Here is a 13,086-nt window from a genome sequence, read left to right as displayed (position 1 = left end):
CTCGATGACCTCCTGTAGAAGACAGGCCAGGACATTTTACTCCGTAATTCCTGTGTCTCGATTGTCCAGACTTAACCCAATACCTGTGTTGACCAAAATATCCCTTCCAGAAAGGCAGCGTCGATGCGAAGCCACCGGAGCAGCACGAGTCACAGGTCGTGGGGCTGCTGGTTCAGCGCACGATTGCACAACCCCCTGCCCGGAGCAGCCGCAGATGATGGGAATGGCTCCAGCCTGGTGTCGGGAGTCCCTCTCACTCCACTGAACTCGGGTCCCCTGTGCTGGTGCTGGAGGGCGGCCAGAGCTCACCGGGGAGCGCTCGGCAGCCGGGACGGCCCGGCGGGCGAGCAAGGAGCCCTTGACAAAGCCAGCGCCACGCGGCCCAGCGCCCGGCCTGCGCTCAGGTCAAAGTACCAAACTTCTCAAACTTGGAGGAGTTGGTCACTCTTGGGCAGACATCGCTCTTCGTTTCCCACACACAATGATGGTGGGTTCTCACTTTTCTCCGGCCCACTCTCAATAATTTAGCGGGTCAGGCTGGAGAGCCAGTGGGTTGGGAGATGCATTGGGTAGAGCTCCAGAACTGAGTAACTAACTTGCTAACTAAGTTTTGGCAAGTTCCTTTTCCTCGGCCATGCACAAAGGGTGATTGCAGAAGTGGAAAATGGATTTGGAATTTCCAAACTCAGGTGGAATTTGAAATCTCAGCTCTGCACCAACCGAACACCAGCTGGGGAGCATAGGGGCAAAACAGTGCAGGATTGTTCCAACGTGTTCTGCTGCTGGGTTTGAAAAGCCAGTGCCTGCTGCAAGTGCACTAGGTTATTTGTGACCGTGGGCTTTCCCCAAGGCAAGAGACGACTGTGGGTGCCCGGTAGCTGGAGCCAGGACCCATTTCCGGCTCTCAGGGCTGCTTGCTCCAGCAAAGCCATGAGAGCTTCAACTTACTGTACAAGCCCAAGAGCAATGAACGGTCACCAGGCGGCAGCCGGGCCGTGTCCCAGGGCCAGGTCCCATCCTGCCGCAGTGACACCATCAGCACCGGCAGCCGGCAGCTGTTTTGGCATTCTTTTCTTTGAGCCCCATCTGCTGGAGTCCCGTGATTCCATGACACATTTTACCCTTAACTTGTTTGTTTGCATTTAAAAAGCACGTTTTTAGCCTTTGCAGCTAAGGGCAGAAGCAGTAAGCCCCAAAAAATGAATGAAAGAAAACTGATCAAATCTGAGGAATTCCAGGGTAGTCCCATGATTTCTACAATTTCTGAATGTTCGTGGCTGGGAGGATCTGCTGCTGCCTCTGGGAAAAATAACCTCCCGGGCCTGGTTCTCATTTCCATGAAGGTGCCTTCACACCAGTCTGGCAATGCTGGTAGCTGGCGTATGTAAAAAGAGGTGTCGGTGTAAATGACAACTAAGCCCACTTGACCCCAGCGAGCCTACTCCTAATTTACTCCAGCTCTGGGAGGTCCGAGTCAGACATCAGCTCAGCAGAACCTGACGGAGAGACAGACAAATGTGCGGCTCAACCTGCTGCTGCTCCAGAGGCCTCCGAGCCAATTATTTGGGTGATCTCACTCCTCCCTTCCTTCTTCTTTCTCTCCCCCTTTTCCCATCACGTGTTCGTTTCCAGCACACGCACGTCCTTCTGCAACACAAAGCAGTGCGGCGGAGGAATGTGGAGGCTTTGAGAGCCCCCAGAGAGCAGGTAGATCCATCTGAGCGAGAGCGCTGCCTCCTCCAAGTCGGGAGGGGAAGGCGGGAGGAGATCGGTTTACATAAGTACTTTGCCATATGAAGAAATAATTTAGTGGTATTAATAGAGGTTAAAGTTTCCCAGGAATCCCAAACAGGCCCCGCAGACACAGGTGGGTTCTTTCACTCACAGGGACGGGCAGAGTAACGCGATTCCCCGGTGAGGGGGCCAGGAGGGCGGTGGGGGCACCGGCTCTGCCGCGGGTCCGGGAGGGCACGCAGGGTCGGCCGCGGGGTGACAGGGACAGGGGTGCTGAGGGATGTCACTGCAGAACCATCAAATAACTGGGTTGGAGGGACCTTCCCAGTGCCCCCTGCCATGACAGGGACATCTGCACCAGCTCAGGTTGCTCAGAGCCCCGTCCAGCCTGGCCTGGGATGTCTCCAGGGACGGTTCATCCACCCCCTCTCTGGGTACCTGGGCAAGGCTCTCACCACCCTCACTGTAAAAACCTTCTTCCTCATATCCAGCTCTTTTAGTTCAAAACCGTTCCAGAGCTCAGATAGCACAGACCCACCAACTTGGGCAGAAAGCCCCAGGCGATGCCCAGCGCTGATGCAGCTCCCGGGGAGCAGGACTGTCCCCGCTAAGGGGATCAAACAGCGGCGGCACAGAGGGGACCACAGGCAAGAGACCAGCAGCCTAAATCCTCCTCTGTCTACATTGGGATCCAAGATAATGTTGCCAATTCTCAATCACGGAGCTTTTTACATCCCAGGGAGTTTTACACCACCCCAAAAACAATAATCTCTCAAAGCTCTAGTGATTATGGTGCTTTCAACCTCTAACACACATGGGACCAAGCTCCAGCAGCCTACATGGGGCTGTGCTGCCCTGCGCCGGTGGGGACCTGGCCCACAGCTCCGGTCACAGGCCTTCCCTGGGCACGTGGCCGCTGTTCTGCTCCAGAAGGGACTAACAAAGAAATAAGAATATTTGTTAATATTTTTTTCTGCTGCAAAGCAGTTAAACCTCCTAAGACACTTTTTTCCAGACATCTAAATCCTTTAAAAATATTCTCTAGACTCCATAAAACTTACATTTTCCCTGGGTTCTCCCGTGAGTTATTAAAAAACTGAAGTCCCTACCTTAAGAGCTTAGACTTTGGTCATGATCAGAAAACCAAGTATGTGGAATGGCACCTTCTTGTGTATTCAGAGACACATCTACTAACTTAGCGGGGAGTATCAAAGTGAAGCCAGGGCCAGCGCAGCCGAAGGAGAACGGCTGAGCCGCTCAAAAGGGATGACGGGAGGTGTGTGGCGCCTCCAGGTGAAGGCAGACCGAGGGACGTGTGCTGAGACGGCCGGGACTCGGCAGGCTCTGAAAAAGCAGCGTCCTTCAGCAGATACCCCAAACTGGCACAACAACATTAGTAGCTGTTGAGAAACAGCTATCACCTTCACTGTTCACTCTTTGCTTGACAAACACTTGGTGAAGTCAGAATTTTAACGGCAGCATCTTTGGTTCCTTCCAAAGAGGCTCTTAAAACTCAGGACTTTTCCCAGGTCAGCAGAAAGCCCGTGCCCAGCGCCGGTGCCGCAGCAGCACAGCACCGCGGCAGCGCCGAGTCTGTCCCGGCAGAGGCACCTGCGCGGGCTGGCCGTGCGGGTCCCCACGCCGGGCTGGGCACAGAGCCCCCGAGCATCAGCACCAGCAAACCACGCGGCTCCAGAGACACCCAGCACAAGGGGGTGGGTTTACTGTAGCTGCTTTTCTAGACCAGAACTGCGCTCCAACACCGCTGCAATCAAAGGGCTTGTAATACCCTCCCCTGGTTCACTTAAACATCAGTTTGTCTGGGGCGCGAACTCTGCCAGCAGCCGCTCCTGCGAAGCGCTCAGCCCGTCTCTCCTCTCTCCTCGCTGCTCTTCCCTCTCTGCCTCCCCGCAGGCTCCCAGAAGCACCGGCGTGTTTCTAACCCAGGCATGAAACAATCCCACTGCCACAGATTGTGATGTTTCAGATAACATACGGAGAATGTAAATCCTGTCAGCAAGTGCAACAGCCATAAAAGGCTAAAATGGATTCCTGCGGATTAGAAATAAAACACAGAAAGGGCCCTGTTCTCTCCCTTTCCCCAGCTCCCCGCCGCCCCCGCCTCCCTCTCCTCACTCCCCATCAAAAAGTGCCTGGAAATGCAAGGGGCATTTTTTTTTTTCAGCAACTTAAAAGAAAAATAAAATACATTCCAGGAAAAGGACTGCTGCTAAGAAAACTAAACCCAGAAAATGCCTAAAGATGTTTTAATGACTTAAACACAGGGCCGGGATTGTGTCTAAAAGTTTCCACATTAAAAAAAAAAGGCAGCAAGTTCAATATTAAATGTCCCCCCTCCCCACTACCACTGCTGCTGTATTTCTTTCTCGAACCATCTGATTTAAGCAGCGCATTATTAACACCACCAGCGCAAACGGACACGAGCCTACATTTAAGCAAAGTTTATGCTTCTGTTCCAAATCAGAAAGGCACAACTGAAAACGCTCCTAAAAATAACGAACCCACGTGAGCGCGGGTCCGGGAGGCTGTTAACAAGCAGCTGACAAGTTTCTGCTCTAGGAATTAGACCCTTATTTCGAGGGAGATTAGCAGAAATCTTCCTTCGAATGCCAGGGCAGGCCCAGCGAGCTCTGTGCCCCGGCCCGGCGCTGTCGGGCTGGGGACAAAGCGCCACAAAGACACAGCTCGGTCTCCTTCCAACCAGAGTTTCCATTGTGTCCTTCCCAGATGGACTTTTAAAATGCACGTGTGTGTGTGTGGAGGTGTCAGCGTGTGCAGGAACGCCGCAAGTTTTTTCTTCTCTTAAAAAAAGAAAGAATAGAAAAAAGCAGGAGAGTGAGTGAGGCTTTCAGGAGGTTAATAAAGCAACCTGTTGCCAAGTTGGATGTGTATGTGGAAGGAGGGAGTTGAGGGTTTTAATCCCAGTTTTTGATAAATAGAAGACATTCTAGTCATAATAAAACGTGTTTTACACTTGAGGGGGGGAATAAGAGGAGAAAAAAAAGGAACATTTTGGCCAGGCACTTCAAGCTCCTGAGCCTGAACAATGAGGTTAAGAAACATAACTGTAACGCATTAGTAAATTGACAATGAAATTGCAGTTACTTCACTGGCTCTTTATTAAATAAACAGAGCCCGAAATGGACCTGTCTGCCCCAGAGGTATTTGTGTAGGGTTCACGTTACTAACTCAACAGCGCTGCGAACGCGCTCTCGGGCACCGCACGCCCAGCGCAAACACATTCCAGCGCAGACCCTGCAAGGTGGGGCCGACCTCGCTTCTCCCCTTGTCCCTTGTCCCCTTCGGTCAGACCCCGGATCCCACAGCCACCGGCTGCTACGTGACGTTTCGTCCTCATAAATCCACCTCACCACCGGTCCTGACACTCGCGCCGCAGTCTCACCCGCAGCCATCCAGCCCTGCGGCTACAAGCAGCGATCGCGACCAGCACCGAGAAGCCGCGGCAGCGGGGACGGGGCTGCGGCTCACGCGCCAGGCGAAAAGCCGCCCGGCAGACCCTCCCCTGCAGCTGCACCGGCCACACGCACGGCCACCCCGGCCCGGTCCCACGCACGCAGGCGAGCTCGGGCAACCCCTCCCTGCACACGTGCACGCGATGGAGACAAAAGGAACTCGAGCGTGTTCAGCACCTTGCAAGGCCTTGAACAGCTGCCAACGTCCTCTGGAGACGCGCCAAACCAGCTCCTAAGATGTGAATGATAGAGATCCTCGCAGCCCATGGGGTCTGTAGCAGGCTGTGCTACCGCTGGCTTGCGCGGTCACGACACGCTTTCCCGTGTTCCGAGACGCACCCCCCATGGAGCCGGGACTCCGACGGGAGAACTCGGCTCCTGTCTGCAGGCACAGCGCAAGTGCTCTGCTCCTCGCTCATGTGCGGCCCAAACAAAGAGAAGCAGTGGGTTAAGTGTTCTCTTGCCCCCACTGTCATCAAGGGCCTTATGGGAAAATATCAGACTCTGAGAAAGGTAAAATACAGAGCCGGGACCTAATGAATTGTGCAGAGCAGAGAATCTACCTGTCGCTTATCCCATCCAACCAGTCTTCACCTAGACTTGAAGCTTCCCCAGCCGCTCGAGGCTTGCGTTTGCAAACCTTCATGCAGAAGAGAAGCCTGATGAGATGAGAAAGTGCAACAAAATTCATCTTTTCTGGAGCAATTTCTTCAATGTCTTCTACACAGACCTGGCCCCGGAACGGGCACCCAGCCCAGGCGGAGCGGCCTCCACGCGCGTCCCCGCACGGAGCAGCCAAAGGGACACGGAGGGACAGGCTGCGGAAAGCAGATGGGCAGCCACTGGTGGGAATTTTAGTGATGTGGAAGAAGAGACCGACCTTTGCGAACATGTCTCACTGACACAGACGACAGCACATGAAAAGGCCACTGTAAAAGCACAGTATAATCATATGATGTGGCTTTACTAAATCTGAGTGTCAAACACAAGGGTATGGATGCTTTGCAGTGCACTTACAAATGGCTGTAGGGACCACTGGATAATGATGATTTGGGCTCCCCCTCTCCATCCCTTCTCCAAATGCCAAACTGCATTAAAATCCATCAGGATCAAGCTCGCATTGAATATTTTCTTAGTCATCCTGTTTTTCCATAAGAGCAAACGGTGTTGTTGGCACACCTGCCCTTTGGAAGAGCTCACTGGGGGGGAGGCGGCAGACCCGGGTGCTTTGGGGCCCGCGGTGTGTGTCCCGCCCAGCCAGCGGCCCGGCCCCAGCGCCCGAGAGCCCCCAGCCCCAGCGCCCGAGAGCCCCCGGCCCCAGCGCCCGAGAGCCCCCGGCCCCAGCGCCCGAGAGCCCCTGGCCCGCGCGGCCGCCGGCGGATCGGGAGCCACGCGCCCCTCTCCTGCCTGCACCAAGCGCTTCTCATTTTGTAAGGGAGTAACAGGGAGAGCTTCCCACTGAGTTCTTCATTCATATAGACTGCTGAATTTTTACCCTTTTTTCTTTTCCTCAACATGTTGAAGCCTCCAAGTTTCCCTCTGGAAATTCCATCCTGGGATGGTTTTCTCTTTCGAGTTACCGTTTGCAGATTCCTCAGGTGCAACCCAAAGGCCTCCAGGGGCCAGGATTGAAGAGCTCTGCAAATGTAAGTGGATGCAAATAGGAAGATGCCCTGTTCATACACTGGAGCTCCTTTGACAAGAGTCTCTTGGCCAGGAGTCAGCCTTGGCTGCGGATGAGAGAGAAGGTCTCTCAGGGAAGATGGCTCTGCCCTATGGCGCTGCTTGTTCACGGAGATCTTGTTGAAATAAAAACCACGAGTAAAGCAGTACCGCATGTATCGTGTGCTTTGTGGAACACGAGAGAAAGACTGTAAGACATGCTTAACCATGAGCAGCAGCAGCTGCCCGGAGCTCCCTCCTGCCCCGTCCATCCTGTGGCTCTACAGCCCCTGCTCCCCATGGCGCTGCCCCGCTCGCAGCCCCCGTCCCTCAGCCCCTTGCCCGGCGTTCACGGCACATCTGGCACTGCGAACGGGTGGATACGAGCCACTCTCAATGAAACCTTACCCTGCCTCTTTTTCCAGCCTGTCTGACACAGAACAAGTCAGCTGTGGGCCTCAGCAACCATTTTAAACAAAGCCCACAATCCAGCGGGTCGGGCCATTTTAGCATATGTACCTTTTATTTGTAGCGGACTGTTAATAATTAAGTGATGCCTTTCATACAGACATTTACAATAATTTAACCTTGCCCTCTCTGTGTAATTTATTCTTTGCAGAAGCCAATAAAAATAAAGGCCCCATATTTCGTCTCCCTCTCTCTCATTCTCTGTACATATATATAAATATATATATATACACACATATATCCAGAATAGTGTAATAGGTTTCACATATTGTTCCATAGGTATCATTAGGGTAACAGAGCCAAGTGTCTCAGTTCATATGACTCTCTTTATAGGTGCCTTATAATCCACATAAAATTGAGTTTATGTTTCCTCTCCATCCCTTGATTCTAAAACAAGATGAGGAAGGGTTCTCTCTCTCTCACTCTCTTTCTCTTTTTTCCTTCTTAGTTCCAGTCCTTACCAAATTAAACATTTGCCACTGGTGGTAAAGACCAATCTTTAAAGAACCCAACAGTTGCCAAACCGGGCACCACTTCGAATCCACCTCTTGCCATGTCTTACCTCTGCCAGGACAAGCTCTAAAGGCTCCAGGAAAAAGGTCTGAACAATCCCATAGCAGACAAGGGTCAAATCGCTCGCCCAGAGAGGAAAACCCTTCCTAAGCTTGCGAGTGAGTCATTACTCCTGGTCCTAAAGCCACGGGACAGAGAACCCATCAGATAAGTGCAATAGGAGCAAGGGAAGGGACTGAAAACAGAGATTTATTTCCTCTCAAAAAAAAGAGAGGAAAAAAGCACAGGACAGGGGAAAAAAGAGCCCGAGCTAGTACTATTGGCTTCACTTCCACAGAAAGTCCTAAAGAGGCTACGCAGAGAAAGAAAAATATTTTCCCCTAAAGAAACATAAGTAAAAACACATTTATGAAAGCACAGAAAATTCCATAACACTGAAGAGCCCTGATGCCCCGGGAAGCGCGGGGCTGAGCGCAGCGACCGGCCACGAGCTGCAGAGCCCGGTCCCCACCTAAACCCGCGCGACCAGCACAGCCCAGCTTGGCCTGGTCCAGGCCTACAGCCTCCGCTGGATACTCTTGTGCTCCCAAAGTACAGACCAGCTTGGCTGTCCTTCCTGAGGTCTAACCTGCTCTTCAAAAGTTCCTGCGTTAGATATTTCACCTTCTTAAAGGCAACGGCACCGCGCAGTTGAGCCACTCAGGCTCTCACACACACGCCCGATGGAGCTCTGAGCTCGGGTGACCTAGAACCTATGGCTCACCCAGGGACGCGCCTGCCCGCGCCACCTTCCCATGGTAACGCTGCAAAAACTTTCCACTCAATCCCAACTACAGCTTTTTTCTTAGGAGCAGCAGCTCCCAAGGGACACGAAAGCACGTCCGTGTTGTTACTGCTGCTCCTGTTCACCGGCGGGGGGGCAGAGAGGGGCAGGGACAGCACGGCTACCGGTGCCGGTGCGTGGCCGGCGTGCCGCGCACGGCTGCCGGGTCCCTATGAGGTGATGGAAAACTCTCCAGATCAGGTGCTGCTGCTGAGTGTGAGCTGCTCCAGTTACACTCTCGGCAAGTGTTATAAACACACAGGCACAATCTAAATATTTATGGTACATGAAATCTCCCATCTGCTGTTCCTCAGCAGTGAGAGGAGAGAGGTGGGAGGGTGAATTAAGAGCTGATTATTGTGCAGGGCCTGTAAAATGAAAAGATGGAGTCAAGGTGTATTCGGTCCGCAGGGATGGTCACCAGAGGAGCCGCAGTCACCTCCCTGCCATGGACCCGAGGGGTTTGCACAGCCCGGGCTCAGCCGCTCCCTGGCTGGGAAAGCGCTCGGCTTCCACCGCCTGAAACTGCTGCATTACAGCACATGGAAACACGGCCCTGGTTTCCCGTCTCCCTTTTCCTCTCCAGCACCTCCTGGGAGACTGATTGCTTCAGCTCGTAAAACCTGCCGGGGCTGTGAAGGAGCAGAGCGGGCTGGGAAATTATTTCTCTTGCCTTGACAAAAGTTATGCTAGAGCTTGTTTTCTTATTCTTTCTATTTTTGCTCAGGTCTCTGGGGCTTGTGAAAGGTCAGCAGTCCCTGCATCGGTGGCTCTGACTGAAGACTTGGTGATGTCCAGCTGGAGATGAAGCAAGTCCTTCCTCCACGTGCTGTGTTCCAACACCCCCACTGATTTCCATCAGGACGGGTGACACCACGAAGAGCAATCGTTTTTGAGCTTCTGAAGACTCTGGTTTCTGGCAAATTCATGGGAATTTGTATACTGCTCTGGTTGCAAGGGAGTATGTTCAGTTAAGGTGTGGCCCCCAAAGTTATTTTTAGGTCAGCACAAATAACGGAGCAGAAGGCTTTGACGTTTTTCCTGAACGCGCCCCAGGACCAAACTTAAAAATCTAGGCAACCTAAGTTCCAAAGGGGAATTTATACAACCTTTCGCCTTGATTTGTGCTGGCACTGGAGAGCACGGGCCGGCGGCAGCAGGGGGAAGATCAGCAGGGAGAAGCGCTCGGGCAGGGCGAGGTGAGCACCAACCGAGACCTCGCTCCTCTGTCCAAAACACGGGCTCCGTTTCTTCTCAGATCTGCTCTGCAGAGTTGCTGAACAGCAACTCTCCACTTCAGGGAAGTACTCCAGTGCCTCAAAGGGCTGACAGCTCCCTATTGCCAAATTAGAGCAAACAAGGCAATTTCCACGTCCCCCGGAACTGCAAGCACGCCGCTAACGGCTCGGGAGCAAGCTGGAGTGGAGGCTCCGCGCTAACAGCGCCGGGCACGCTCTGCTGGCACAGCCAGCGCCGTGTTTACACTCACACCCACGGAGGCGCCAGCCCCAATCTCCTGCCATCGCAGTGACAGGCCTGGCTCTGCAGGGCCTCCCAAGGCACAGCACCTCCTGCCCCGCCAAGGAATGCTACTCCCGGAAGGCTCAGAACGTTTTCCATAGGAATCTGCAGCTTAGAAAGGTGCTATTTTTCATGTTGCAAATACGCAAAGTGAGACATCATCTACTGCTTATGTTCCATTAGCCACACACCATCCCTCTCAAGAGCTGAACAAAGCTCCTGACTCCAGTGGAGATCCAGACACACGAGGGCCGCTTGTCAGTGAGACAAGGGGCAGCTTTTGGATTCCTCTCGCTCTGTATTTCTAGGGTCTCTCATTTAAACCTCTCCTGTGCTTCTGCACAATCAGCGCAGGGAAACAAAGAACGCTCCTCCGGGACAGCCCAGCGGAGCGCGCAGCCAAAGGCAAAGCTACTGCGGACGTCAGGAAACCTCCGCGCTGCCCGCCACTGAGCTCAAACCGCAAAAAAGGCAAAATCCCCAGCTCAAACTAATAGACACATCTGCCAACAACTTCTTTTCATTTTTTGGAACTACCCTATAGATCCTTTCATTGCCAAGAAAAAGAAGAGATATTTATGATGGTGACTGAAAAGCCCTGAAATTCCAAGTCGGATCCTCAGTGGTATAAACTGGAGCTGCTCCAGTGGGCTGAGGACACTGCCAGTTTCCACAGGTTGAACTGGCTCTCGAGCCTTACCTGCCTGCTTCTCTAGCACACACAATAGAGGTGGCTCCTTGAGCTACTCTGTGGATACCTGCCACTCTTTCCTAGAGTCACCCAGTTGGAAAAGAAACAGAAGGGCACAAATGCAGAAGTAAAACCAGACATCTGCTCCTACCTTGAGCTCAGAGGCAGCTGGTGTCGCAGCTTTAGCGTGAGAACGGGAACCGAAGGCTGGACGGACAGACAACGCCGCTGACACCGTGCCGGGTTGTTTTCCTGAGGGCACCGGCTCTGTCCTGTAAACCAGGGGAAAAAATCTTTAGTTTGTAATATGGTCACGAGTATTAAAACCAGGTAAGACAGGGAGGTGTTTCAACACCAGAGCAACACGAGCATGGGGCAGTTCTAGAGATACAAACAACACGTGCTTAACATCCAGCAGGTGCTCTGGTTTATGGAAAGTGCAGCTCAATGGATTTCCTCACTTTCCTGTCCTGAGGTTCTTCATGAACATTTGCCCCAGGTGAGTCTCATTCATAACTGGGGCCTTATTTAACATCAGGGAGGTTCTTTTGATCTCTCAGTCTCCTGGTTTTCATTCTGACTGAGACATCTTTGAGGAAGGGTAAGGAAATGTGTATTAAATAATAGCCTTTATTCTTGGTCTTTGGAATTCAAAAAGAGGTATACAGTCAACAGAAGATTTAAAAATGTAAATGTATCTAATATCTTAAAAAAACGTAAACCAGTTGTGACCCCCTGGCAGCCTGTGAGTTTAACGGGGAGTTTTGTCTGCACAAGGAACAATTCCTTTGTCAGATAGGAACATGCTGAATTTAATCTCAGAATGAATTTTTATGGCCAAGACATAACCCACCCTTGAAAAGAAAGAGAGTTTATAATGGCAGGGCTGACACGGGCTGAATTATAGCGCTATAAAGGACAGCACTTTAATCAGGCGACTGGAGCGAGCGGTCAGTGCACCCGAGGGCCGCAGGTGGCGGATCCTCCGCTGGGCACGCGGCCCCGGCCGCCCGGCACCTCAGCGGCTTTGCAGTCACTTCGACCCTCCTGCAGCTGGACATTTAAACACCGGCTAAGTGTTTATTGTTTGTGGAACCTGGAACTAATCTCCAGTTTCAAATCAGGACTGAGCGTCACTGTTTTGCCAAGCGGCACTCGGATGAGCTGCTTTAAAGAGCCTCTTGCCTGAGCCTGATATGGTATTTTTTGAAGGTTTTTGGCGTTGCCCTGACTGTGCCGCTGCAGTCACCGCCCGTGTTCCAGCACACGCTGACGCTGCACTGCAGTCATTCCCATCATGTGCAGTTTTTGTTTCTTCGTGTTTGGGAAGGAAGAAGGAAGGGACACGCGAAAACGACACAAAATGGAAGGTTGAAAATGATTTTCAGGGAAAAAAACCCTTTTTGGCAATGAAATTGGGAAAAGAAGCGGGGACATGAACACCAACCGAGCCAGGCAGAAAACCTGCCCGGAGCTCCGAAACTTCACCTTCCTTTAATTACACAGGTGACATTTCAGACATTTAGTCTGATTTTTTTTGCATCTGCATATTGAAAACAGCCTTTAAAAAATACTTAAAAAATAGCTGCTACAGAACATTTATTTAGTGAAAGTAAATCTTATAAAAATTCAATTGCAAAGTAGTTAAGGTATTTGAATTTTTTTTAAAGAAGAATCCCAAGAAAGAAAGTATTTGATGGCTAATAATCTCATTTCAATATAATAGGACCTTTCTTTTGCAAAGAGCAAGACAGGTTAAAAGATATAATTATGACTTTGCAAACTCTCCCAAGTGCTCCGAGATCATCTGACAGTTCTGATCCCGCTCAGCTCTCAGAGGGGAAAAGTCTTTGTCTAGTTAGAGAGTTAAAGAGACAGGATCCCTATTCCACCCTCTGCCTACATTGCAATTTAACTGTCAGAAAAATCCAAGCTGCAGAATTGTCTTATTCCAACGCAGCGCGGGAGGAGAGCGCGAGGCCCGAGGCTGACCTGTCAGAATCACCCTGTTTAAAAATGGATTCTACACTTTCAATATTTTTTTCCGGAGACACTTAAAGGTTAAAGATGTGCCGAAGAAGCAGGATGGGGTTTTTTCTCCTCCTTCACTAAGGCTTTTTAAAACAATTAAAACAAGAAAAGAAATCATTTCAAAATTAGGGATCATCAGCGTAAAAAAT

General features: G+C 51.6%; 1 long non-coding RNA gene across 1 annotated transcript in view; it reads right to left on the bottom strand.

Moving 5' to 3' along the window:
• The window catches only part of LOC309447903, a 66,634-nt gene that overhangs the window by 31,476 nt on the left and 22,072 nt on the right, over window positions 1–13,086 (bottom strand). Inside the window, exon 4 of the long non-coding RNA XR_014185689.1 lies at window positions 11,058–11,178. This is a non-coding gene — a long non-coding RNA (uncharacterized lncRNA). The remainder of the gene's footprint in view (window positions 1–11,057; window positions 11,179–13,086) is intronic.

Source organism: Streptopelia decaocto, assembly GCF_964273445.1.
Source record: "Streptopelia decaocto genome assembly, chromosome: 19".
NCBI lineage: Eukaryota > Metazoa > Chordata > Aves > Columbiformes > Columbidae > Streptopelia > Streptopelia decaocto.
This window is presented reverse-complemented; position numbering and strand designations above follow the sequence as displayed.